This window comes from Rhamphochromis longiceps, linkage group LG20 (genome assembly GCF_057381845.1).
Source record: "Rhamphochromis longiceps isolate RC_006_pf linkage group LG20, R_longiceps_female_GT1.1, whole genome shotgun sequence".
In the NCBI taxonomy this organism is placed as follows: domain Eukaryota; kingdom Metazoa; phylum Chordata; class Actinopteri; order Cichliformes; family Cichlidae; genus Rhamphochromis; species Rhamphochromis longiceps.
The window spans coordinates 15,008,142-15,035,979 of NC_140576.1; the positions used below are offsets into that span (position 1 = coordinate 15,008,142).

At 40.8% G+C, this 27,838-nt stretch overlaps 1 pseudogene; it reads right to left on the reverse strand.

Moving 5' to 3' along the window:
* Positions 1-19,326: 19,326 nt before the first annotated feature.
* Positions 19,327-20,561, reverse strand: LOC146645099 (uncharacterized; annotated as a pseudogene).
* Between the last annotated feature and the right edge of the window lie 7,277 nt (positions 20,562-27,838).

Below are 27,838 nucleotides of genomic sequence, written 5' to 3' on the forward strand. Positions count from 1 at the left end.
GGCTATAAGTGCCAGGAAGGCTGAAGGAAAAAACTACTGTACTATCTTTCAGATGTGTTCCTGTGAGTCAAATGCTGTGTCAGTGCTGTGTTCTAGGAAGTTGCACAAAGTACTGTAATTTCCAAATGTACATACAAACATAAATACTGTATGTATGATCATTTGTTATCATCCCATCAACTAGGACAAATCATCCTTTGCTTTGTCTCCTCTCACTGCTTCAGAGTCCACGGCTCTCTTATATCACCCTGCCACTGGCGTCATTAAACTGGAATTTAGTGTCTTGTTTACACAACTTAGAGCTACCAATCTATTGTATATCATTAAATCCACTCATTTAAAAATATTACAGCAGGTTACAGATGAACGTTGCGAACCTACGTTGCTAACCATTAACTGATGGCTCCTCACGTGTGTGGTGAGTGTGATGGCAGGAGGGCAGGCAGGTGAGGCATAGAGAGATTTTCAAAATGATTGTTTGGTATCCTGAGTCTGGAGGTGGAGCGTGAGCCAAGGTGAATATAGCAACTGCAGCACAAGAGAGTCTTGTTAACAAGATAGATCACAGCAAGAACTTGAAGTATAAGGCCTGTTACCAACATGTGTTGATGACGAACTGGCAGTGAATGAACATCAACGTGTGGTTTAAATCCCTCTGGCTTGATTGCCTGCAATAGGCTCCAGGTGTGCAGGAGCTGGAGTTGGCCCTGCCCAGGGGCGGATCCCAGGTCAGTTCAGGAGCCTTATGGAAATTCCAGCCACCCACCGCAGACCATGACATATGGGCCAAAAAAAAATAAACAAATACATGAACAAGGTTTTCTTCTGCTAGCATGTTAGCATGTCCAATAACGAGCAATTAATTAAAATAGGAAGTCTGTTATCTTAATCACAAACTAGCATAAATTGAACTAACAAAGTTACAGTTCTTTTATAAATGTTTTATTTCACTTAGTAGCTATAGTGACACATGGCAGTGCAAAGGACCTCTCAGCTAGCATTCTTTGGCATCATTGCTGTGACGCATCAGCTGTGAGCTGGGCGTCACTCCTAATGGATCATGTACTGTATGTGTATTTGTCCTGGACCCCTTGACATCAAATTTAAAAGTGTAATTTGTCAGCCTGCAGAGTGACAGTTCTTAACAGGTGTATTTCTCCCAAACCAACGTCTTTCCTTAAACAATGTAATTTTAGTACCTGAACAACACATTCTTGATGAAAATAAATAAAAGTGCAAGATTTGTCTTGAGACTTGTCTTGGACAAACATAGGATACATCCCACTATAGCACTGCTTCTTTCTACTTCTGCGGACTTAGCTGCCAAAAAACAACGTGCATCTTGCTGTGACACCTCTGGCTTTTGTTCAGAGCAGTGTCTGACAGAGTGGGTTGAGAAAACATCCATTTTTACTGACGGGTTCAGATGCTCCAATTGTGAAATTCCTTGGATTTGAAAAGTGCTCCAAGTTCTTGACTTAGATTAGATTTGCTGGGTTTTTTTCAGTGGCAGTCATGGTGATGTAATTCTGGATTTTCAAATGCAAATCTTAAGGTCCGGGTACATGGTTACCAGCCTGCATCTGGGCAAAAACTGGGAATTAAAAAAGCGACTCAGTAGAATAATTATTTTCTTTAATCACGTCTCTGACAGCCTTCTTGAGATTAATTTTTCTCTGGGAAGGTAAATGCAGAGTTAGAGTTGTTATCTTTCATATAGACTGTTTTTATCTTACATCTGGGACACTGTAAATTATATGATGGCCCTGTTATTAACTTTTACCTTATTGCAGTGTGTAGGTTTATACATTCCTACAAATAAGTGTGAATTCAAACTGTAGAGTATTTTAAACCGACTCCACAGTAAATATTCATTTTTAAAAATCACGTGTTTCCATTTCAGAAGCATCCATATTCATTGTTTCTCTCTTCGTAACTGAAAACGAACTGACTTTGATCAAAATTTCACAGTGTGGTTTATGTCAGCTGTAAGGTGCGCTCTGGTGTAATTTTCACCTTTGCAAAAGACTTGAGAGGCCTCCAATCCATCTACTCGCAGGTAGCTGTGCTGTATGCATGCACTCCTTATTAAAATACATAAAGAATTCACCAGCCTGCTCATTTAAAATACACAGATAATGAGACATTCTGAGTGAATAGGACGGCTTTGGTACATTTAAAGTTTTAGCAGTTGCTGCACATAGGCACATCGTATGTGCATGAAGTGCTACATGCACACTTACATCTAGTATGTATAGAGCAATAATACAGATGCATGCTGTGGAGCCAAAGTTTAATGACTGAGTGCAGTAGGTACACCTCCCCCAGGAGGGGCTACCAAGAACATAAAGAATGTTCAATGCGCATTTTAAAACATTAAAAGCTGACTTGCTTCCTCATAGTTGCTTCTCTTTTATGAGGGGAGTACATTGCGGATATGAAAATCTCAGTAGTAACATCAGGGGCTGGTATTTAGGATGTCTTATGCAGGCATAGGTGGAGCCACCAGCAATACAACACCCTCCATACTGGCAATCCATTCATACATACTATTCTTATTTCTTAATTGTGCTGCCCTGTAACTGCTATTTTATTTATAAAAACATGTCAATATGTCACATAATAATCTCCTAATTGGATAATCTGTTCTGTCAACCAGGAAAATATTCACGGTTGATGTTTCTCAATAAACTGTATGACATCCCATGACTGCTTGGTCTCATGACAATTCTTGAAATAGTCACAGAATGTGATCTGTTTGTTCTCGTATGTCGACAAAAACGGTCCGTTTTTGGTTGTGAAAGGACTTCTTTGAAACTTGTGTTGGATCAAGAAGTCCTGGTTTTTTAAAGCTGGGATATGGTTCTTGTTAGGTCAGAGATGCTATTTCGTGGCATTTAATGCTCATGCAAATTAAAACAGACTATTAAATTGGTAGAATTTCACTCACGCAGGTGACTCGGATTAGCTCCCAGTTGTCAGGCAAAGTGACCAAGTGGCCATTTGAAGTCTTTGATGTATTTAAATTAGTTAGTTATAAAAATAATCTCTACTATATAATCATTATAAAGAGCAAATTTATCTATGAACACCAAAACAGTGTTCTTTACTGGGACCCTGTTATTGTGGAGTCTTTACTGTATATTTGTGGGCTATAGAGAGCTGTGGGGTGCCCACACAGATGCTTGGAGCTCAACCCGTTTTCACTGTAAAAAGAAAAGAAAAGAATTACTGCTTTGTACATTCATCATTGAGGGACTATTCAGTTAAGAATCAGAAACTTAAATATCAGCACCACTTGCAGAAAAATCAATACCAGAAGCCATGTTAGATATTTAACCTCTGAACTCCACTTCTCATGCTCTTGCTCTCTCTCCCTTGTCTTGCACACACACACACACACACACACACACACACACACACACACACACACACACACACACACACACACACACACACACACACACAGAGTAAATTAATGTCAACTCCACTAGACCCGCCCTGGGGAAATATTGCCATGGTGTGCCTCACCATAATATCAGGGTTCATGTCAGGTCCAGGGTTTAAGCTGCTGAGGGTAATCCTCCTTTGACGTTTTGATAGGAGAGACAGTGTATCGACGGGTGAAGGGAGGGAATGGTAAAGAGGGGGGTGGGGACCAAAGACTGAGGACAGAGTGACCAAAATCTTTTAACCAATATAAAACCGAATAATACTGTTTTTTTGGACTGTCACAAAGAAGTCCATTCATAGAAATGCAACATTTGATTTAAAAAAATGCACGAAGGGGGGAATCTATATTGCAAAAATGCTGATACTGTATGCATTGGATGGATTTTTGGCAAATCTATTTACACAACAGAATTTTCCAAATATAAAATTAATAGTTTCAGCGGATTGTAATGAATCTATAAAAATATCATTTTACAGTGAGAAAAAGTATAAACGTCGTTTACATACCCAGCTTCTTTCCTGGTTTATTGACATTGAAAGGCAGTCGAGACATAATAAATAAATAAATATACATTAAATAAATCCCACTTCGTGGTGTTATTGGAGGTCATGCTTTCTGTCTTTCGAACATCATCTTTTTGGCTTTTTTGTCATTTTGCAGATTGTGATCTTCAAACTGTGTTTGACTATTTAATAGCAAGATTGTAAGAATATAAATTGTACTGTAAATTATTTACCATCAAGCTTTAAGGACAGTAGAAAAACATTACCTTTAAAGAATAAGTCATATATTGTTTGGGCAGTTTTTCTGTGGTCTTTAAAAGATAGAAAACACAAAAGCATAAACAGACTTGATGAAAAATCTCTGTTTACAGTACAAATCACATTCACAGGAGTCTTTCTCATTTCATAGTTGGTGTATATGGGAAAAGAAAAAAGCTGCAAACTCTGACAAACTTGGAGTATTATGCTGTTTAAAACTATTCAAAGTGTGGAGGACAGAAGCATAAATAATAATAAAAAGGAATAAGTCATGTTGCGCCATAAGAACTGTGTAAATAAGGTCTCAGAATGTATAATAAAAGACGAGAGTAAAGAAAATGTTCCAGTGTGACCTTTATTCCAGGATAACATGTTCGGGTTGGGGGGTTTAACAAAACCGTCAGTCACTGCACAGCCTCTTTTGTTCTGAATCTCAGTGTTGACACTCTCTCCTGATAATGCCAAAGATCTCATTGGTTCTTTTTTCTATTGTAGAATATGTTTAATCAGATTTGTGCAGATGCCACGTTGGGTCATTCAGCGACACAGACACAAGGATATACTTACATATATATAAAAATAAACACCCACGCACATAATCACAAATGAGTTGAGGACAATATATCTTAAGTACAGGGAACATCCTGGATCCAGCATTCAAAATATTTTGAAATAGGAAGCCAAGGTTCAAAGATCCAGTGTTGCTTTGTGATGCATTGAGATGTAATGAGTCTACATTCTTGTGTGATAAGTGAGATACTAGGCAGACTGAAGAAATACTGCTGAATCCTTACTCTGAACATTATTTGTGAACCATAAAAAATAAAAGTCCCCATCTGGAAATGCAACTCATCTCCACTTAACAATGAACAAGACAAAAAGTGGCATCTTTATGTCAGCTAAAATTTTACTCAGGGTATTCAGCGATGGTAGTAATGCACCAAGAAGCAGATTTTCATGGATGTTTTCCTCAGCTAAGAATGGTTAGCCAGCTGTAAACAAGATGTACCTTTACATTTATGTTTAATTCAAAAGTGAAAGGTTACAGTGCAGTAAGTATGCTCAGAAGTCAAAGGCAGATGTCTACAGCTTACCAAATGGGCTGGTGCCAAATTTAGTGTCAAAACAACATTTTCACAGTTTTGACAGGATTTTAGGAGCATATTTTTCAAAATTACTGAAAGGGTTCATTAATGAAATTTGGTGAAAACATTTGTGACACTCACAGGCCACTAAACCTATTAACTGTGTCTGTGCTGTTGGTGCCTTTTAGAGCACTTTTAATGAAACTGTCTGGTGAATATTATGGCGTGGATTCATTTGTCCAAGAACTCTATGTTCCAGTTTTAATGACTGGAGCACTGGAACCTATTAGTCTCATATACTAGTAATTAGCAGGAGTATGTATCTGTGTGTTGCACTGAACCAAGCACACAACCAACCCTGTCAGCAATAAACAGTAACTCAGTTTGAAATATTTCCCCCTAAAATCCTACCAAACAAACAAACAACCTGGAAATGACCGTAATGCTAACTAACTCTTAGGCTGCAAAATGTGGAGTCCAAAACTGATGTTTGACATGACTGCAGCAGTCTTTTACATACTGACTATGCTAAACATCAGCATGCATGTGCCATTGCAAGCTTATCATCACAGTTACTACCCTGGCTTCATAAATGCAACACAGTTCAACCAAACAACTATTTGAAAACTGACCGCTCTCTCTGCTGTTGTTCACCAAGCCATGGTGTTGGGATTTGGTTCATTTTGCTAATACAACACAAACTATGTCAAAGTTACAAAAATGTACCAAAACTACCTCTCTTACTCCTGTCTGTTTGATTGGTTAAACATAATGGTGTATGTGAGTTTCAAGTTTACCAAAGTGACAACAATTATCTGCCAGACAGATGTACGGTGGCCTTTTACCAAAATGTAGATCATGAACTTTAAATAGCTTTATTTCATTCAGCTTTCACTGAAAAGAAGAGCATAAAATGAAATGAATAGGGAAAATTGTGAATCAACTTTTAGCTGAATTAACCTTGAGGGATTTGATGCTATGCTGCTGCTTTCTAAATAAATCTTTTGTATCTTTTCCCAGAATCAAGGCTCCTCACATTGCCAACATAATTGCATGAGTTGCTTTGGATCAGAATATGTCCAGTGTGCTTAACCTTTGCTACATTTATAAAAGCGAGGTATTCTGATGATACAAAAAAGGAATAAATTCATCCTTTTACCAGAAGTGTTTATGAAAGAAGAAATCTAGACTGCCTACACTTTATTTTCGAAATATCACTGGCCTTGAAGTTCCTGCTTCTTGGAGAGATTCATTCAAAAAAAGAGCCATTTGTAACAACAAGTTACTTCCTCTGAGTTAAGTCTTCATCAATATGCACATTTCAGATGTTTAGAAGTGAAACCTTTTAATAGCAATAGTTTGTTTCTGGATGTTATTAGTCAATATGATGGGTGGTATGATAAGGCAAAGATGTACAAGGACAAGGACCTGTAGCTATTACAGATTATGTTTAGATTTCTGTCTCAGTCTGCAGTCCTTCGTGAAGAAACTATTTCCTGCTTGTATGCCTTTGTAGTTTGTAATGTCATGAGACATGAATGACATGAGTGTTACCACTCATGAATGAGATGTAAGATTCCTCGATGGATTGAATGAATGTGTGAAAGTGGTTGGATTCCCATCACAGGACAGATTTAACACATGAAAACATCATTTAGTGGATATTCGGCTAGCTGGAGAATGTACCTCTGATATGCGACATCTGGTTCGGGATTACTGAAATGACAAACACCAACCACCTTGTGGCCACAGCTTCACATAACAGTGGAGTTAGGCAACATGGTCCATTCAAATTCAATGTCCCCAAACTCCCTTGGAGTCCTGTTGGGGCTCTGACAGAACTAAAGACTTTGAGCACAGGGGGCCCCTGCCTTACATTCCCAGTGCACCTTCACTATCCATGTGGATGTGCCAGGCCTGTCCACCATTTTCTCCCATCACCCGATCCAACTCATCTTTGTTCCTCTCTTCACCTGGGAAAGACCGCAGATTAGTTGATACAATTACAGAATCGATCCTGATCCTATGACCTAGAGTGTCCCTATGGACCACTCTCCAATTCCTATTTTTTTGTTCTCCAACCACTGTTTTCGCTATTGTTACTACAGAAAACCTAGAAAATGTATATAGAAAAATATGAAAACTGAATTGCTGCAGTCCTTTTTGCTTGTGTCCAAGTAGAACAATCAATGGTTTCAACTGACTGGTTCAAAGTTTAGTTTAGGCCATAAACTGGGAGCTTCGAGGTCCATCATCAACTTGATGTGAAAACTATTGTGAAAACCAACTATTGCAGAGGGCTTCTAATTATCAGTTAAAACAGTGATGAAGAGAAAGAAATGTATTTTTATGCTAATCAGCTATTGTTGCTATTATCTGCTGAACTGAGGCTCATTAAGCAACAATTACACTATATGTACTAATTTACATAGTTAGGGCTCATCCATAAGTGGGAAAATCCTTTCCCCCCAGTCATCACTGCTCTTTAGAAACTCCCTCTGAGACCAGCAGAGCCCCAGATAACAGGCAGAAGCAACTGGAATAATAATGAGAAATAGGCTGGGAAAAAAGAATTTCTTCACGCCTGCCTGGAGGAAAGAAATCTCACGACACCTATGTAAATCCATTTACACACTGCAGGGTTAATTGCCTTGAGCTATAGACATGAACATCTCCTGCAGAATAACAGAAAGATGAAATGCTGGCACTTGATCTTTCCTTAATATCTCCCTCTCCACACAAATTCGTCCTGGAGTACATACATAAAATATATATATGTCTGGGAATACACGTATCCACAATCCAGTGGAACGTTTTCACCTGAGGCCAATTTAAAGATTACAGGCACTGGTCTCTCTCCATAAAATGAATTTGTGTTAATTACATTCATTTTTTATGATGGTTGGGCAGTAAACTCAATTTTGTACCTCAATGACTCTCAATAACGGCAAGCAATAGAAAAAAAGGCTTAAGACAAAATCTTAAAACCTACATGGATATTTCAAGTAGGGCTAAAGGTTTTATCTACTGAATAAAATCTCAAAGCGTTTACATTAGCATTACCTCTTACCATAGATGACACACACACTAATCCAAGCAAGTGCTTTTACAGCCCAGGTAACCCTGCTGAATCTCAGCACACTGAGTCATGGTTCTGTTCCCTGCATTACCTATTTAGAGCCAAATAAAGGACTCCCCCATGGTCATTTGGCTGAAAAAAGCATAGAACAAAAAACTGATCATGACTCATCATTGCTACATAATTTGGAACAGCAACATATGTGATATTAAATTGAAATGCTGCAGCCTACAGAACCATTTTCCATCCACTTATAGGCTGCATAAAATGATAGATGACATAGTTGTTGACTGTGTTATAGACCATAAACCATCCTTGTTTACACTCCCTGAGAAAAGATAGTAGATGCTTTCTAAAATATGCTTGGTTAGAAACGCAATCTCCTGAATGCTGCAGAATGAAAGGCAGAGAAAAATAGATGAAATCAACCTACACAGTGATGAACAGTCAGACTTTTGGTAGTGTATTATCCATTTTCACCATCACCCTCTCCTTTTTTTCCTCTTTTTAAAAAAAAAAAAAAAATACCAGTATCTATTTCTACTGTAAAGTGTTCTTTGGGCTTGTGTTTTGACCTTTGCGTTAATATTTAAATAGTAAAAGAAAGCTCTTCTGTGTAGCCTCCTCATTAGGATAGAGATTTGCCTGTCGGACTGTAAATTATTATTTTCATTGTCAAATGGTAATCATGCAACTGTGCACCTCAAGCAGTGTTGCGCAGTGATGCAAAAGTGATGCAATTGTTATTCTAACAAAGTACTTTCTTGAAGGAATAAATAATTAAGTAGATACTAGAGCACTTCCTGGATTCCAAACTGCTTCTATTTGAGCTGCTCTTGGGGAGGGATACAGATAGGCTAAGTCATCAAACAACTCCAAGGCACGCTATTTTCAAATAAAATTTAAAATGAGAACGGTGTCTGTTTTCCGTTTGTGCATCTCTTTTTCGGGTTTGCAATTGCTGTCTACAGCAATTACAAGGAGTTTTTTGGTGTAGCTACATAGAGGTATACAGTTCATCACCTCTCCCTCCTCTGGGCAGATCTGATCACAACCTGGTGCACCTTGTCCCTGTGTATGAGCCCTTAGTGCACAGGGAGCCACCAGCCACCCGCACAGTACAGAGATGGTCGGAGGAGAGCGAGGAGGCTCTTAAGGATTGTTTTGAGTTGACTGTGTGGGAGGTGATTTGTGATGACCACGGAGAGGACATCAACAGCCTTACTACATGCATTACTGACTATATTAATTTCTGTGTGGATAACACCAGGACTGTACGGTGTTTCTCCAACAACAAACCTTGGATTACCCCAGAAATTAAAGCTGTCCTCAAGCAGAAGAGGAGGGCCTTCAAATCCAAAGACAAAAAGGAGTTGAAAAGGGTGCAGAGAGAGCTGAGGGAACTGATAAGGAATGGGAAGGACAGCTACAGGCAGAAGATGGAGAACCAGCTTCAGCAAAATAACATTGGTGAAGTCTGGAGAGGCCTCAGAACCATCTCAGGCCACAAACATCAGAACTCTCTGCCTGGGAGGGATGTGAGGTGGGCAAATGAACTGAATCATTTCTTCAACAGATTTGATTCAGCAATGAGGCAGTCTCCAACATCGACTGCAGACTTACCCACCCCCACTGTTGCTGTCCCACCTCTGACACCTCAGACACTTCACACCTCCTCTATTCACCCTGCTCACTCCTCCCCACCCCCAAAAACAGCATCCAATACACAATCAACACAAGGCTCTAGCCTGTCTCTCTCAACCACCCAGGTTAGGAGGGAACTGAGGAGGATTAATGGCAAGAAGGCAGCGGGTCCAGATGGCATCAGCTCAAGGGTCATCAGGTCCTGCGCGGACCAACTGTGTGCGGTGATGGAGCACCTCTTCAACCTGAGCCTGAGGCTGGGTAGAGTCCCACAGCTCTGGAAAACCTCCTGTGTTGTAAGACATCACGCCCCAAGGACCTCAACAGCTACAGGCCGGTGGCTATGACATCCCACCTGATGAAGACCATGGAGCGGTTGGTCCTGGCTCAGCTTCGGCGCCTTGTGAGCTCATCACTGGACCCACTTCAGTTTGCCTACCAGCCTGGCATTGGAGCGGATGATGCCGTCATTCACCTCCTACATCGTTCCCTCGCGCACCTGTAGACTGCTGGGAGCACTGTGAGAATCATGTTCTTTGATTTCTCCAGTGCCTTCAACACTATTCTTCCCTCAGTTCTGAAGGACAAGCTGGAGAACTCTGGAGTGGACCATCACCTCACTACCTGGATTTTGGACTACCTCACCGACCGACCACAGTATGTGAGGACTCAAGGCTGTGTGTCGGACAGGGTCGTCTGCAGTACGGGGGCCCCACAGGGAACGGTTCTGGCTCCGTTCCTCTTCACCATCTACACTGCAGACTTCTCCCACAACTCCACCCAGTGCTTCCTGCAGAAGTTCTCTGGTGACTCTGCAATAGTCGGCCTCATCACTGATGGGGACGACAAGGAGTACAGAGGACTGACTGAAGACTTTGTGGACTGGTGCCAGCTGAACTACCTCCAGATCAACGCCAGTAAAACCAAGGAGCTGGTGGTAGACTTCCGCAGGCACAAGCATCCTCCACTGCAACCACTGAACATCCAAGGTATGGACATCGAGGCTGTGGACAGCTACAGGTACCTCGGTGTTCATCTGAACAACAAACTGGACTGGACTCATAACTCAGACGCCCTCTACAGGAAAGGGCAGAGCAGGCTGTACCTGCTGTGGAGACTCAGGTCGTTTGGAGTGGAGGGCCCACTCCTGAAGACCTTCTATGACTCTGTGGTGGCCTCGGCCATCTTCTATGGTGTGGTCTGCTGGGGCGGCAGCATCTCTGCTGGGGACAGGAAGAGACTGAACAGACTGATCCGAAGGGCCAGCTCTGTTCTAGGATGCCCTCTGGACCCAGTGGAGGTGGTGAGTGACAGGAGAATGGTGGCTAAGCTGTCATCCCTGTTGGACAACATCTCCCACCCCATGCATGAGACTCTGACAGCACTGAGCAGCTCCTTCAGTGGGAGACTGCGGCACCCATGGTGTGGGACGGAGAGATTTCACAGGTCTTTCCTCCCCACTTCTGTCAGACTCTACAACAAAGACTTTTGCAGCTGATCAAACACACAAACCCACACATGTGCAATAAGACTGCTATATGTGCAATTCTTGTGCAATTCTTCTTCTAACGAAGTTGTATTTTTGTATTTTCCTACTCAGTTGTATATAGTATTTGTATTTATATTTTATTCTATTGTATATATTATTCTATTCTATTTTATTCTATTGTATATAGTATTTTATTTTATTCTATTGTATTTTATTGCATTCCAGTGTTTTCTAATTTCTGCTACATAACTTTGCACTTTTGCTGTAACAAAACAAATTTCCCACCTGTGGGACTAATAACGGTCATCTTATCTTATGCCAATTTCATGCTAGTAATTCCCAGCAACCAACAGAAACCACTTGCAACCGGTCTGGGAATGCACATGTTTTCTTTAGGACCACTTTCCAGATGGTTGATAACTGCTCTCTAGGCATGTGTGACTGAGGCTTAAAAGAAGTTTGTTGAAGTTGCTCAGCAGAGTGACAGTGAAAGAAAGTCCCCTATATTTGTAACCCCGCAGTCACTACTGCACAGTTGTTGTTAGATTTACAGCACTTTTAGTGTACTATTAATACAGGTTATGCTAGCTTAATTTCAGAATGCCATCTTTATTGTAGACTTTGTTATGGAAAAACGTCACTATGAATGTTTCAACAACAATATTTTGTCACCCAAATACAAAATTCTTCAGATTTTGTATTCAGAAAAGCTCAATTTTGGAGTAAGTAAATGCTGGTGTAATGTGATCATAGAGCTAAAATAGAGTTCAGATTGAGCCAGCAGATATGTCGTTTTAGCCCTGTGCTATCATTTGAGGCATTCATCTACTCTGCTTAACTTCAGCACTAATTGTTCCTGTGCTAAATGTCCTGTACAAATTACCAAGGGGAAAATGCTGAAGCTGCTGTGCATAAATACAACCTTGAAACACAAAGCTGTAGATGGGGAAAAATAAACCAAAGAGAATGTTCACAGAAAATCTGAAAATCCAACAGAAGCAAATAGAAGACCAAAGACGAGGCCCAAGAGAAACCCTTGTCCGCTCCATGCTGGTACCTTGTGTTCTTATTCTGTATAGATTAAAGATGCTTCTATGTACTACAGGGAAAACATACGGGGAGGCTAATATAGCTCAAAGACTGTGCATGCTGAAGCCTACAAGGCCTGCACGGAAGCTATGCCAAGTGTGTGGGCACGCGTTTTCCGAAATCTGTTTGCATGCATGAGTGAGAGACTGTTTTTTCGGAGTATATTGGAGAGTGCGTGGGCAAGAGGTGGAAGGAAAGAGCGGAAGAGCGCACTGATAAACTGAAGAGCTGGCAAAAATGGGCAGTGATCGGGGGGAGGGCAGTGGGGGTAGTGACAGCTTGACTTTAACGGGGGCTTGCACGCTCTGTCCCCCAGTGGGCATCCAGGAGTCTCAATAAGCAAGCGCTGGTGCATGAGGGTGTATGTGTGTAAAGCCTGAGTGATGTACTTTTTTCTGTGCATCAGCTCCACAGGGGGATTACCACCTGCTAACTCCTCGTTAACTAGCAGTTGTCACGCTTATGCTAGACGTGTGTTTGTGTATGTGTTGTTTTGCTGTCTTGGGTGCAGAGAAATATGCATGGATAAGTGTACCCATTTCAGTATATTGAAATGATCGGCCTTCAGTGGGGAGTTATAGTATATATATATGATCAAATGGAAGGCGCGCTGGAGCTCTGATGAATTCATTTAATATTCCACCCTGTAAGGCGATGTTAATGCTTCCAGTAAATACTGCGTGATATCGATCATTGTGCACTTCAGGCAAGGACTTAACTAGTCTTGATTCATGCTTTTAGATATGTTATAATACTGGTGGTAGTACAGCAATTTTGTCAAGATAAAATGTTTCAGGGCGCTCATCCATCATGTCTTATGACAACACAACTATCTAGTCTGTTTGCTGACAGTGGCCCATTTTTCAGGACACCATACTTCATTCTGCAGAAACCTCACAGAATGCAATTTTTCAACAGTTTCCATTCCCCTAAAATGCAATCTTTTTAATGCAGCAGAGCCATAGTCACTTATACATTAGAGACTTGGAGAGTGTCAGCTATAACCTCAGCTATGCAATAATGAACGATGACCTTCAGATGCTGTGTGGGCACTACAGGACATCTTGAGAGAATATGACCTGTGCTTTGATTTGATTGGATATGAAATCTGCATAAGCTGACAACCAGCAATCACAGCAGTGCTTTTGGATGGATTTCAGAGAGGACAGTTTTGATTTCTGTGGGATTGCTTCCAAGGAAACCCGAGCAGTGCAAATCTTGCTGGTGTAGTCAGATTGACTTTGATAAAAGTGCTGGTGCTGGGTGTTGATGAGGGGGTGGGGATGGTATGTGGGGTGCAGGGGTGAGCTGCTATGAAGAAGAGGTGAGTACATGAGTTAAAAAGGAAGCGAAAATGAGAGTGTGGTGATGAATGATGGAAGGCGGGCGGGGGAAAAGAAGCAGTTGGAGAAAGTATCTGGTTGAAAAAATGTGGCGGGGTGGATCGGGGGGAGTAAATAGTGTGATTGTGTGAATATGTGAGTGCATGTATGTCTTTTATGGGGGAAGGGCTATGTGCAATGGGGTGGCAGAGATGATCAGTGAAAGTGGGTGCGTGTGAGTCAAATGGGCAGGGAAGCGTTATCGATGATAATGAACAGAAGATGAAGGCAATTCATGGCTAGCTGTTCTCTAAACAGGACACTGAAGATGGAGATGTCACCAGTGCTTCTCTTTTGTCCCGTGATGCGGAAAGAACCCAACAGACATGGACTGGGGGGTAGTATCAGGTTTTCTAAATAAAATAACAATTTTTTCAGTGTAAAAAATTTTTTTTATCACAAAACGCTGCTAACAGATGGAATTCACAACAAACCAGAGGAGCCTGTGTTTATGACAAAGCCAGAGGCTGATTAAACTGCTAATGGGCAGGTGGCAGAAAATGACAGACCAGCAATGATGAGTTAGAGACGGCACGTGGAAACATCGATCTTCTGAACATTCTACTTGATGAGTCATCCAGTCATAGGATAATGATTCAGTCAAACCAACAATAAATGTCTCCAATGGCAAACAGTTGTCTATGTTGAAAACATCAACATGATAATGGTAAAAACACATGCTTCATAATGGAGACCACACTAACCAGATGATGTTGTTGAAGTGTATTTTAGTTGCCTATCTAGTGGCTGGCTAAGGTAAACTTTTAAAGCAGGGGACTCGTCATGTTAGATGGGTGTTGTAGTTTTTATGTCCATGAATCCGCAAGGATCTACTTCATTCTGCTTGGTTCAGAATGACAGAAAATTTAGTCCTTCCAAACGTCAGCTTACAGTCAGGTTGTTGCTATTGCATGGACCATTTGCAATGAACATTGCAACACATTAACTACATGTGTGCCCCAGGCAGCAGACTTCAAGCGAACTTCAATGAAGTATAACAGGAACTCAACTAGTGTCCAAAGCTGCCTGTGTCTGAGTCCCGGATAGAGTTTTCACAAGAGATCAACACAGACCAGCTGTAGTAGGCTACAGAAAATTCACTGGATTTTCTTTGGATTGTTACAAATGAGACAAAAAGAGAGCTTCTTTTTTTCAGAAAGAAGGTCAAACCTTGCATACTTTACATACATTAATCCAATTACTATATGAAGCGAGACCACTGATCATCCAACATTTGGAGGCTGCATTTGGTTTTATATAAGGGGGCAAGGTTTGCTTCCAGTTCTGCTTCAAAGCCTTCGTTTGAGAATCAGAGTTTCCTGGTTCCTGAAGGCATTTTGTTCGCTGAAAGAATAACTGTAACTTTTCTTTTCTTTTACATTAGAAAATATTTCTGAGAATCCCTCTAAGAATTTCTCTTGAGAGAATACTGCGGTAAAAATTATTTTCAAATAATAAAACCAAAGAACACCTGGGCTGTTCTTTTCAAAATCCCCTACTCAAAGTTCTCTGCCACTGTCTTAAAATGTAAAAAGTTTTTTACTGAATGATACACTTTCACAGATTCGCCATGAGATTAACTGTGACATTTGTTGGGAACAGGGTGTGATGTTAGTTATTCGAATAAAATAACTGAAGACTCTTGGGTTTCACCATGTTCTCAACCTCCCACTGTTTTTCCCATCAGTTAATCTCCAAGTCTGGGTTACTTTGACATCAATGCACAAATCTCATTTTTTCTTTTTTACTTTTTAGAAATGTTTTTTTAAGACCCTTCATGCCATGTTTTTACAATGAGACACTTGAATTTTTGAGCTTTGATGAAACACTTTTATTTCTGGCATTTTATTATGGTACGCAATATAATAAAAATTATTATTATTGTGTTAATAAGTGTAATTTTAACAAGATGAAAGAAGCCTACATTATATTTTTCCATTGAATGATGCAGGGTTTGTGGATTCCAGCTTGCATGAAATCACTGCATGTGCGTTTCCTGCTTAGGCATGTGATTTGTGGCCACGTGTGTGATAAGAGTCAGTGTAATTGAGACCTTTAAGCGCCACATGACATCTTGTGCAGGGGGATAAAACATGGGCACTGTATCTGGATCAGGTCGATTTGCATTGACTGAGCATAAGCATTAACTTAAAACTCACCACCTGATCCACACCTTAACACCTGTGACAGTGATCGCTGGGACTTCCAACACTGCAATAAACACACAGGCAAACACAACCACTTTCGGTACGTGTGATCAGTCAGAAGACATTATATTAAGGCTGAATTAGCTGTAAGAATGAGGGAGATTATAATAACACTGAATTGATGGGGGGAAGCTGCTCTGATGGCGTGCGTTTGTGTTTGCGAAGCGCCGAGAGGCTCATCGCTGCTTCGAGAGGATACACCTACTCAGCGGTTTGTACCGCACTCTCTCCCATCCCCAACCTTCAGCTGCGGTGGGACGATAAATCATGAAGCTAACAAAGCAAATGACTGTGTCTGCAGCGAAAAAAATGGCCTTTCATGAATATATATGGAAAGAGCATGTATTTTGTTTTAGCCAACTAGATATGATATAAGATTGATTGGTTTTATGATACTGCTGGTAGCACACCTGCTGTACGTACACACGTGCAGAGAGACAGACGTTTGACACGCATAAATTGGAGACAATGTGCGTGAAGATGACCGAGAGAGACAGTGTGAGAGACTCGAAGTCACACACTCTTACTTACAGACACACTCGCATTACTGCTCTCTTGCCACCATCATCCATCTTCCATCAGATCAGTGAGAGTGACAAATTGCTTTTTGCTCTGCTGACCGGAGGGTTAGACGGTCGCAGCGGGAGACGATCGAACCAGATAGCTGACTTCTCGAGACTGGTGCAAATCTAAAGCCCGATTCGCCTCCCTGTCCTTTGTTTCACTCTGAGTGCTGCGTTGGGGAATTTTTAGTAGTAGATAAAATCTAAATAGTGTTGATCTGTCTGATTTTGAGATATCTATCATTAAGATTACTACCTTTACTCTCAGATATAATAAAGGGGGTGTGGGTCACAGCTACTGAAATTTATGGAAATTTTGCTAAAACATTACATGTAGATGTTACAAGGTAAATTGAAATTGTTTCTGTATAACAACTACTGCTACTGCCTAACTGACTTGGTGCACATGCACAGGAAAGTTTTCCACTTCACAGCTTTTGCTTGATGTACAACTGACCAGCTATTACTGGGGTCCTGGGTTTCAGCTGAAGTCAGTGGAGGATGCGACAGAAGACGCCTGAAGATTAAAACACGTGCTTACAGCAAGAGTTATCGGAAAAGCTTTTGTCCGTTCTTATTGTGTAAAAGGGAAAAAAAAATATGCAAATGTGCTGCAGTTTGATGAAAGGTGTCTACTTTTATCATTATTTCCATATGCAGCACGATATGTAGAGAAATGTTCATAAAGTATGTTGAAATAAAGATGTTATGACCATTAATATCTCAGCATATATTTATTTTCATGAACAATTCTTCCTCATATCATGCTGCATATGCAAATAATGACAAAAGTAGACACCTTTCATAAAACTGCTGCACATTTGTGTATTTTAATTGAGTTAAGCAAGGGAAGTTTTTATAGCCCACTGAATAGCTCAAATAATACACACAGTTTCTCCCAGAAGAACCCTGTTTGTACTTTACAGTATTGTTTGTTTTTTATACATTTTTAAACATTTTGATTTTTATATCTGTGCAACCGACCAGCATTCTGCCAAAGGGCAAGAGTTTAAAACAAAACTGCACAAGAAATGGGCTATGATGAGCAAGTTAAAATATATACTGCCATTGTTCAGTCATAGTATAAAGTAGATGTTAAATCACACACACAAACACACTATAACATGATCATTATAATAGTATATGACCATAACTATGGACAGCAATGCAGGAAGAAGAACTAGGCGTATGCATGTTTGAAGACAGCGACTTTGGCGATGAGAGTGGGGATTTTAAATCTTTGGACTATGACTAGTGAACCTGATGTATAGGGAGAAGGAGCATAGATATATTGCCTGTGCAGGAGACCAGGTGGAAGGGAAGCAAGGCCAGAGGCTGTTATGCAGCGGTGTAGAAAGGAAGCGAAGTGCAGCAGCGGTAATCCAGAAGAATGTGAATATGTGAATATGTGAATAGTGCGGCGCTGAAGAATGCCAGATAGGATCATTAGTTTCAAGCTAGAAATCAAAGGGTGATGCTGGATGTTGCCGGTGCATATGCCCTACAGGTTGGATGTCAGTTAGAAGAGAACGAGGAATTCTGGAGTAAGTTGGAATGAGGTGGTATCAAGCGTCCCCAGGGGATGTGGGTGGTGATTAGAGTAGACTTCAATGGGGATGTAGGTGAAGGGAACAGGGATGATGAGGAGGTGTTAGTGGAAGAGTAAGAGTAAGAGTAAGAGTTACCAGATGACTGGGAAAGTTCAGCTGAAGTGGTGAAGTAAACTGCCAAGGTGTTTGGACTATCCTCTCAACGGAGAAAAAAAGACAAGGAGATTTGATGGTGGAATAAGAAAGTACAGGAAAATATTCAAAATAAAAAAGTGGCAAGGAAAAAATGGGATAGCAATGGAGATGAAGAAAGTAGACAAGAGCACTGGGGGGGGGGGGGGGGGGGGGGGGATAGGCATACAATAAAGATAGAGGTGGCAAAGGAAAAGGTTTATAATGAGTTTTATGTGAGGCTGGACATTAAGGAAGGCTAAAAGGATTCGTATTGATTGGCTAGGCAGAGAGATGGAGCTGGAAAGCATGTGCTGCAGGTTACAGTGGTTAAGGACAGAGATGTAGAAATGCACTAATATGTGAAGAGACTATACTGGAAGGAGTACTTTAAAGAGATGATGGATATGGAAAACGAGAGAGAAATGGAGGACAAACGGAGGAAAGTTAGTGAATCAGGAAGTATGACAGAAGTCAGGGCAGCTATTACAGTTTTTGCCCGTTGCCTGAACACATTTTGCAAAACTTTGCTCATTGTGCCAAAACCCTAAACACAAGTAAACATGACACAACACTGGGAAATATACCATTCACATCTGCACCAAATTGAAACTCTACTCTCAAAACCTAAACTCTGCTATCAAAACCTAACATTCCTTTGTCAAAATGTAACTCTGTTGACAAAATGACACATACTTGCATCATATGCAAACACTTACAGAGCAGGAGGAACACACTAGTCTACTTTATATAAAGCACTGCAGTCTTTGATTTCCATTGTTCATTCAGAAGGCATATTTTCAGGAGACACATTTGCAAACAACCAAATAAGCAAATAGACCTACTCAATATTGTACATTGCAGTACCATGAATTCAGATAAAGCAAAAAAAACCAAAACAAAAAAAACCCCATAATACAGTAATAGAAAAAACACTATACTGTAAACAAAAAATCATGACAATTGTGCATACGTGGGCTCATGGATCCCGCCGTCTGTTGGGGTCTGGCCACAGGACCTCATCAACATCGCAAGCAATGTCTTCTCCCGCTGGGCACCGGGGAAAATATCCTCTTCCATGTCAAAACCATCCATGGATTGCTGTCACCTGAATGTCGCCGCAGGCCTGTTCCATTGCCTGCAGAAGAGGCATGCAGGCATGTAGTTGGCGGTCATATACACGCCATCTCCAAGCCGAAAAAAATTCCTCTATAGGGTTTAAAAATGGTGAGTAAGGGGGCAAGCATACCACTTCAAGTTGACTTTGGTTGGAGAACCAGGCCTGGACCAGAGCAGCCCGATGGAAACTGACATTATCCCATATCACCACAAACCTGGGCTGATCTGGTCTGTTCTGTACAACTATATCATGGAGAGCATCTAGAAATGTGAGTATGTGTTGGCTATTGTATGGACCCAGTATTGCATGATGGTGCAGAAGCCCTCGAAGGCATATGGCGGCACATAATGTGATGTTTCCCCCGCGCTGCCCTGGGACGTGCACAATTGCCCTTTGGCCAATTACATTACGACCCCGTCGTCTTGTTTTGCTCAGGTCGAATCCAGCTTCATCAATGAAAATGTATTCATGAGGCTGTGCAGCTCCATCCATGGCCAAGATTCTCTGAAAAAAAGGGGAACATATCACTGTACTACAGTGCTACACATACAGCACCCTCACCCCATCACACAGGTACCTGTGTAGCTCTCAGAATGGATCCATGTGGTACTGATATGGTACATATTCAGCTGCTACTGGACTTCACCAATACTCTATTGTAAATGTAAGGGACAGTTACACGTACCCGTACATATTCAGCTCGAAGTCCTTTGACCCTGTCACTGTTCCTCTCGAATGGGACTCTGTAGAGCTGCTTCATGGTGATGCTGTGTTTACCCAAGATGCGTCTGATGGTGGTGATGCTCACATGGTCTATGTTGCTGAACACTCGCCTGTCTGCAAGTATTTTCCGTCGTAGCTGGTGGAGACGGATGGCATTGTCTGCCCCCACTAGGTCCACAACAGCAAGTTCCTGCCGTTGTGTGAACAGGCGTTGCCGTCCTCCCCCAGAAGGTCTTCGAGTCATTCTAGAGAAATACAACCACATATTGTCATCGGTTTGCTTATTTTTCTTACAGTACTTCACTGTATATACTGTATCATCCACTGTACAACACTGTACTTCAATATAAGTAATCATGGTATGTTTCACAGAAACTACCACTTTGGCTGCAAAAGGAGCATTAGCACCCTGCAATACCCTGTACACTTGATATGGTAACTGTAGAACAGTACTATGAAAACCATCTGAGTAGAGTAGAAGGCAGTGAGATGAAGACAGACCTGTTTTCTAGTCGGAATTTTCTTATTACAGATGCCACTGTGAAGCGGCTTAGATGTGGGTGGACTCTCTGCCCAGCTTCCCTCATAGTCAGGCCGTGGTTGATGACATGGTCCACCAAAGTTGCTCTTACATCATCAGAAATATGGGTCCGTGCATGGCCTCTTTGACCTCCTCCTCCTCTTCCTCTTGCTCTCCCTCCATCCATGCTTGCAAAGTTCTTGAATTGGCTAAACTGAGGGCTTTTTGTGGTTGGCTAATTGGTGTTCAGTTTTGCAAGTAAGTGCCTTCAGGTGTATATTTGAGTGGTTGCAATTACCCGATGTGTTTTGTATTTTGGATACATGTGTTTTCCAAATGGCACCCTGAAATTTCATTTTTGAACGAAGTGTCTTATGTATGAAATAGAGTGTAGTATGCAGGACCATGTGTGTTGCATAAAGGAGTAAGTGTGTTGCATAATTGCAACCAGAGTGCAAAGCAGCACTTTTGTTTAAGGTATGGGTACATGTGTTTGGGGTATGGTAACAAAAGCTTCAAGTTGTGTTACTTTAGTCTAAGCATGGGTTTATAGTGTTCAAGCAACGAGCAAAAACTGTAAGAGGATGCATACCTGTGAAGGTCTAGGAGAGAGGCCAGTGGACTTTTTAACCAGATTAGTTAATGCCATATCAAAGTGGCAGAAGTGTTCTGGTGCTGATTTTCAAGAACAAGTGGAATAAGACTGATGTGTTGCACCTTGGAAGTTAGGCAAAGTTGCTGAAGCCATGTTGAGAGAAGAGGTGCTGATCAGTATGGCTTCATGCTGTGATGTTTTTTTTTTGAGAGGGTCAGTGGATAAGTATAGAGAATGCCAGACAACGTTGATATGATAGAGAACCAAGAAAAGAACTGCATGAGGAAGCCAGGAGAGGAATGACAGTGAGATGGTGCTGAGACGTGTGGTAGGCTTGACAGATGGGTTCAAAGTCAGGGTGGGATTACCTGAACCTCTACTTGTTTGTGATGGTGATGGACAGGTTGACAGATAAGGTCAGGAAGGCGTCTCCATCAACTATGACGTTTTCAGACAGCATTATGATCTGTGGTGAGAGTGGGGAGCAGGTGGAAGAGAGCCTGTAAAGGTGGAGGCATGCTCTGGACAGAAGAATAAATATCAGTAGAAGTAAGACCAACTCCATGTGTATTAATGAGAGGTAGACAGGTGGAAAACATGTAGTAGTAGAGGTACTGCCAGGCAGAAGGAAAAGAGGAAGGTGACAGTAGTAAAAGATTACAATGCAGAATGTTAGTGTGACAGAAGCAGATGATAGAGATAGGACCAGATAGAGGCAGACTATTCGCTGCGTGGACACTAAAGGGAGCAGCTGAAAGAAGACACATAACAACACGTCCTATCAATTTATAAAATTCTACCATTAAGACCTTTTATGTGTAATCTTTTTAGGTCACATGTTGCTTTGGCTAATACGCTAATGTTGCTAAGGCTCCAATCAGGCCGGCTTAGAGAATCTTCCTGCTTAGGAAATATGTGTATTCCCTGACTGGTTGACAAATGGATTGTGGAGGTTGCTGGCTGTCTCTAGGTGAGGGTGCGCCACCAAAAACCTATTGATTATTTTGTTTGAAAGCAAATTGTATTTTGCAAGGAAGATACCGACTTGTCTGCAAACACTTGCTAACTAACTGAAACTTGAAAAACTATGTAAAGTGAAAATGGGGACCACTCACCAATTTGAAGCTGCAAACAACAGCTCTCAAAAGGCTAAACTTTAACTTTAACTGTGTTGCACTCTTCACTTTCTTGTAACCACTGCAATTGCAAGGAGGTTTTTGGTGCAGCCATCAACTCTTGGCAACTAATTTCACCCAGTGAAAATACGCAGACTTGTCAATCACTCAGGGAATATACCTTTTTGCCCTGCAACTGAGGTTGTCAGACAGTCACCAACTAGTCTTTAGGCCTGTGTGTGTCTGGGAGTTTAGCAACTGTTTTCAAAGTAGTTTTTAGTAGTTGCATGATCTTTCTAGTTTCCTGTTTTTGCCACCAGAATACAAATGCAACTGCAATGACATAACCCAGATCCATTCAGTGGAGTCTGTTTAAAGACTTGCAACCATAATCAGCTTTGTTTTACTTCAAAGAGTGACAGCCTTTTTAATCTTTTTAAACTTTTGATGTTGATGACCAAACTGTTTTGTGCTGCTTTCTATGTGCTTCCCTTTTTATTCGCTTCAAGGCTTTCTATTGCAGCCCTAAGCCCAACCTTAACCATAACCTTACATTTATAGACTCTTTCCACACCGCTCTCATGCTTCGCAACCCGTAACATATAGACAGGTTGGGCGCCCGAAAGCGTAACATAGCGACGACTTGTCATATAGCATCGGTATGTTACATTTTGGGATGAGAACGTATTTGCTTTACCATGAAGTTTTGACATTACAGACATTTTTTGCTCTGCAAATTTTCTAACAATGAACACTGCTTTATTCTTCTGTCAGTTCATTTCTTCATGTTGAAAACATACAGCTACAACTATCATTCCTTTACAATTCTCAGTTTCCTTCGTATTCTTCTCCCCTCTCCTGACACACATTTTCCTTTTCTCCTCCATCCTCTACCTGAAATAGAAGCCCATTTTCCTTTGTGCCAAGCCCTTTATTGACTGTCTCTTATTCTGTCACTCCTTTCATTTCAAATCAATCTTTTCATTATTTGAATCTAAGTTTGGTCTTTTCCCTTGATCCCCTCTTTTCCTTTTATCCATTTTTGCTCTAAATCTCCTAAATCTCTCAATTGATTTCCCTTTTTGCTTTATCTTCTCTGCTCTCCCCATCACCTCCCACTTCTTCATTCTACATGGTAGCTCTCCCGTCTGTATTGTTTCATTGGTCCCTGAAATGACTTTCACCATGATCAATCAGAGGGTAATCTTCCCAACTGAGAGTCATTCCTTCAAGTTACTTGTACAGCAACATTTTTCCTTCCCTCCATGCTGTTCCCTTCCTCTTCTCTGTAAGCCCTCATTATTTTCATCCCGCTCTTCCTTATCCTTCACCAAGTCTGTGCTCCTTCTCGCCATCATTGCTCTTTTACACTCATCTTCCCTCTCTGACACCAACCCTTCACCTTGTAACACCATCATCATCCTCATCAACTCCCCCTACATTGCCATGACAACAACTCAAACAGTGTTGTCATGGCAGCCCTATCAACTAATTGAGGCAATTTTGACTGAGCAGCAGCTGCCGTAACCATGCTGTCCCAACCCCCTCCTCTGTTACCTCCCCCATCTCCATCTTCTTCTACTTCTACCCTGCCCCCACCTCCTTTTGGATTAAAAAAAGAAAAAGAATTGCACTTTTTTTTACACAATCAACAAAGCTAATCTTAATATTAATTACAGTTGGGCAGTAACTATGAAATGAATAACATATAAAACTACATAAATGTAGCCACCGATCAATCATAGGTCTTATGACAAATGATACACCTCTTCAGATGGTTGAAAATCTTATTTATTTACTGGTACAGAGGAAAGTTGCTATCGCAGCACTGGCCACTGGAAAGTAGCTTAAGAAATGATATGTATTTAATCAAGTTTTATTTATATAGCAAGAGCTAATAAAACACTTAGCTCAGTGTGCTTTCTATTGAAAGTTAAAATTCCTACAACAGTAATGAGAGAGAACCACGGCAATCAGACGATCCTCTGTAAGATAAGATAAGATAAGATAAGATAAGATAGAACTTTATTAATCCCTCGGGTGGGTTCCTCTGGGAAATTCGACTTCCAAAAAAAGCACAGCAACGACCAAAGTTACAGTTACAGAACTGTTATATACACACACACACACACACACACACACACACACACACACACACACACACACACACACACACACACACACACACACACACACACACACATATATAAATACAGAGACAAATATAAATAAAATATACAAAGGGGATAAATAGAATAAATAGGAATAAAAAATAAAATACAAGTGAATTGCACATTTCAAGTATTGAGTCTATTGCACTGTTGACTATTTACAAAAAGTATTGCACAAGGTATTGTACAGTGAGGTGCAGAGGCACTACAGCTTAGTTGTTCCCCCCTCCTTTGTCCTCCTGTTTCCCCTCCCTCTCCCCTCCAGAGAGGAGTTAAACAGTTTGATGGCGTGTGGGACAAAGGAGTTTTTAAGTCTGTTAGTTCTTGTCTTGGGGAGAAGCAACCTGTCACTGAACAGACTCTTCTGGTTGTTTATGGCCGTGTGCAGAGGATGCCCAGCATTGTCCATAATAATGTGAGCAGCACCTGGCAACTGCGAGGAGAACGAACTCATTTTAAACAACAAGACACTTCCGGCTGTCATCTGTCAGGTGATGAGATGAAAGAAATAACTAAAAAGAAAACAAAGCAGGTAAAAACACAATGTGGCATTTATAACTACATGGGGAAGGGAAGAGAAGCAGTTCATCATGGGACGTCCCTCAGAAGCCTGAATCTATAGTAGCTTATCTAAAAGATAAACTTTATTAAAGTAATATTGGAAACCCAAGTGTAAAAGCAGAGACGGCGTCTGCCTCGTGAACCCAAGCTGGAGGGTGGTTCCACATGTAAAACCACCCTGACACTCTGAGAGTAAAATGCAGCGCTGGGATAATCAGGTAGAGAACCTTATCTACAAGAGTCTGTTAATGAACAGAAAGTGTGACTTTTTGATCTTTTCATTTTTCTGCAGCACAAGTGGGCATTAGTCATGTCTAAATTTGTTCTGTGGCTAGTTAGGTTGCGTATAATGTCATAAAAGTGGGTGATGAGCACCTCTGAGAAATGTTGCTAATAGTGTAGCCTTCTGCTAATTGCAGCTAAAGGCTAATTCAGAAAATAGAATATGAAATATGTGCATGTGCTCATTTTGGGAGAGGCACTTATGACAGTGTCCCTCACTGTCATTATTTTGAAATTCACTTGTTTAGTTTTTAGATTACTTTATACATTTTAGTAATCTGATAACACGTGATACACTAATAACTGACATCTACTAGTAGCACATTAAACTGTGTTGTGTCTGGGTTTCTTAGCTGTTGTGAATTTGAGCTTCATCATTAACATTTATAATACAATGCTTGAGAATCAGAAACACACAGTTCACTTCTCACTACAAGTGCCAATTAGGTTTGTGTTGTGTTGGTTAGCATAATTATGCTGTGTACTTGACTGTATTCAGAGAGACGTTTGATGAAGCACCACATTTAGGAACTGAGTCGGCACTGGCATGAAACATAGCTAGTGTTTTGGTTTGAGGAGATCATCATGGATCACAGCCTTTTTCTAACCTCACCCACATTTTTAATAGTATATATACATACATTTTCAACCCTGTTCAACAACAAAAAATTGAACTAACAAAAACTATGAAATATGTACTTACACTTGGCAGTAAGGGGAAAAAGTGTAGTTGGAAATGTTATATTCTACAAAGTAACTGCCTTTTCATTTTGATACAGCTTCTCACATTCTTGGCATTTTTTCCTGCCAGTTTCACAAGATTGTACTGTATGTGCTATAAATAAGATGAAATGAAAGCTAAAGCTCATATCTACTTTTGTCTCATTTCCATATTTTTCAAATGCAAATGCCTAAATTAAAGATGTACAGTTGTAGGGGAACTGGGAAGCCAGACCTGACAGATGTCTCTGGATGTGTTGTGCGTCTTCAAATAATTGCAAACATTTTAAAATTTTTGCATCTCAAGTTTCAGCTGCATCAGCTGCATACACAACTGAGTAACAAACAGGAAACACTTCTATAGGCACTAAAATGATACTAAAAGCTTCTTTCCTTTAAGAATACTGACACTACACATTGGATTCATTTTCAAAACAATCTGAAAATGAAACTTTTTCCTCTTATTATCAACACTTTATCTTTCTCCCCTCTGTCTCCCTCCCCCTCCCTTCTTTCTGAAATTGTTTTGTAGGTTCCCCTTCCTCCGCTCACTCCTTGAAGATGCGCTTGAAGGTTTTCCCCTTGTAGCCACAGGGGACAACAAGCGCTGATGTTACGGGAAAAGGGTGGTGGTGGGTGAGAAGAAAGGGTGAGGTTTGCTCATCCACACAGATGCACATGCAAATTACACTGTGCAGATTTGAGTGTGGACACAGGAACGTACACACAATTCCCTGATGTGCGTTAGTGTGCAATTCAGCGTGATTGCTGAGGGGGCTTGTTGGGCCCTTAGCCCTTGGTAAGAGCTTAGACACTAAGGATGTTTTATATCCCATGGATATTTGTTTATGCAAATGTTAAGATTTATTAAAATAACCCCTCCCCCTCCTTCACATCCCAATCTGTGACAGCTTTTAGTGCTTGTATTAAATACTGACCAGTCTTGTGTAAACAGAATGAGTGTGAAGTAGTGCGTTGCTGGGAAAATATACTGTATATTCATATTTTCTATATTCAAATGAGAACTTCTTTTCAGGGTAAATTTATTGTTGCTTTGTAACATGGCTGGAATTTTTCTTGTTAAATTATGAGACCCCTTCAAAGTAGAAAAACAATAAAACCTTTTCACTGAATTTGATGGAGTGAAAAGAAAAATGTTGTGTTGTGCTGTTTTAAAATTCTGTTTCTTGATTAGATTCCCATCTTAGCCAGGCAGATGATTTATATGATCTATTCATGTGAGAGTGTACATGCACCATCATATGGTGCAACCGCAACCAATGTGAAAGAACTCGGCAACAGTGCATGTTGAGTTTGTTTGTCAAACTGGAGCCTCTAAAAAGAAAAAGAAAAAGGCCGGGGTGGAAGTAAACGGAGCCACGCATGTTTGTCATCTTGTTTGCACATAAACCCATTCTTAATTAATGTATGCCTGTGCATATATTGCGTGTGGGGAATTGCCATTGCATGCATTTATACATTTTTCTGGGCATGCAGCAAAACAAAAAGGAGGAAAAAATGAGCAGTGCTCAGATTTGTGATCAAATGTGTGCCATA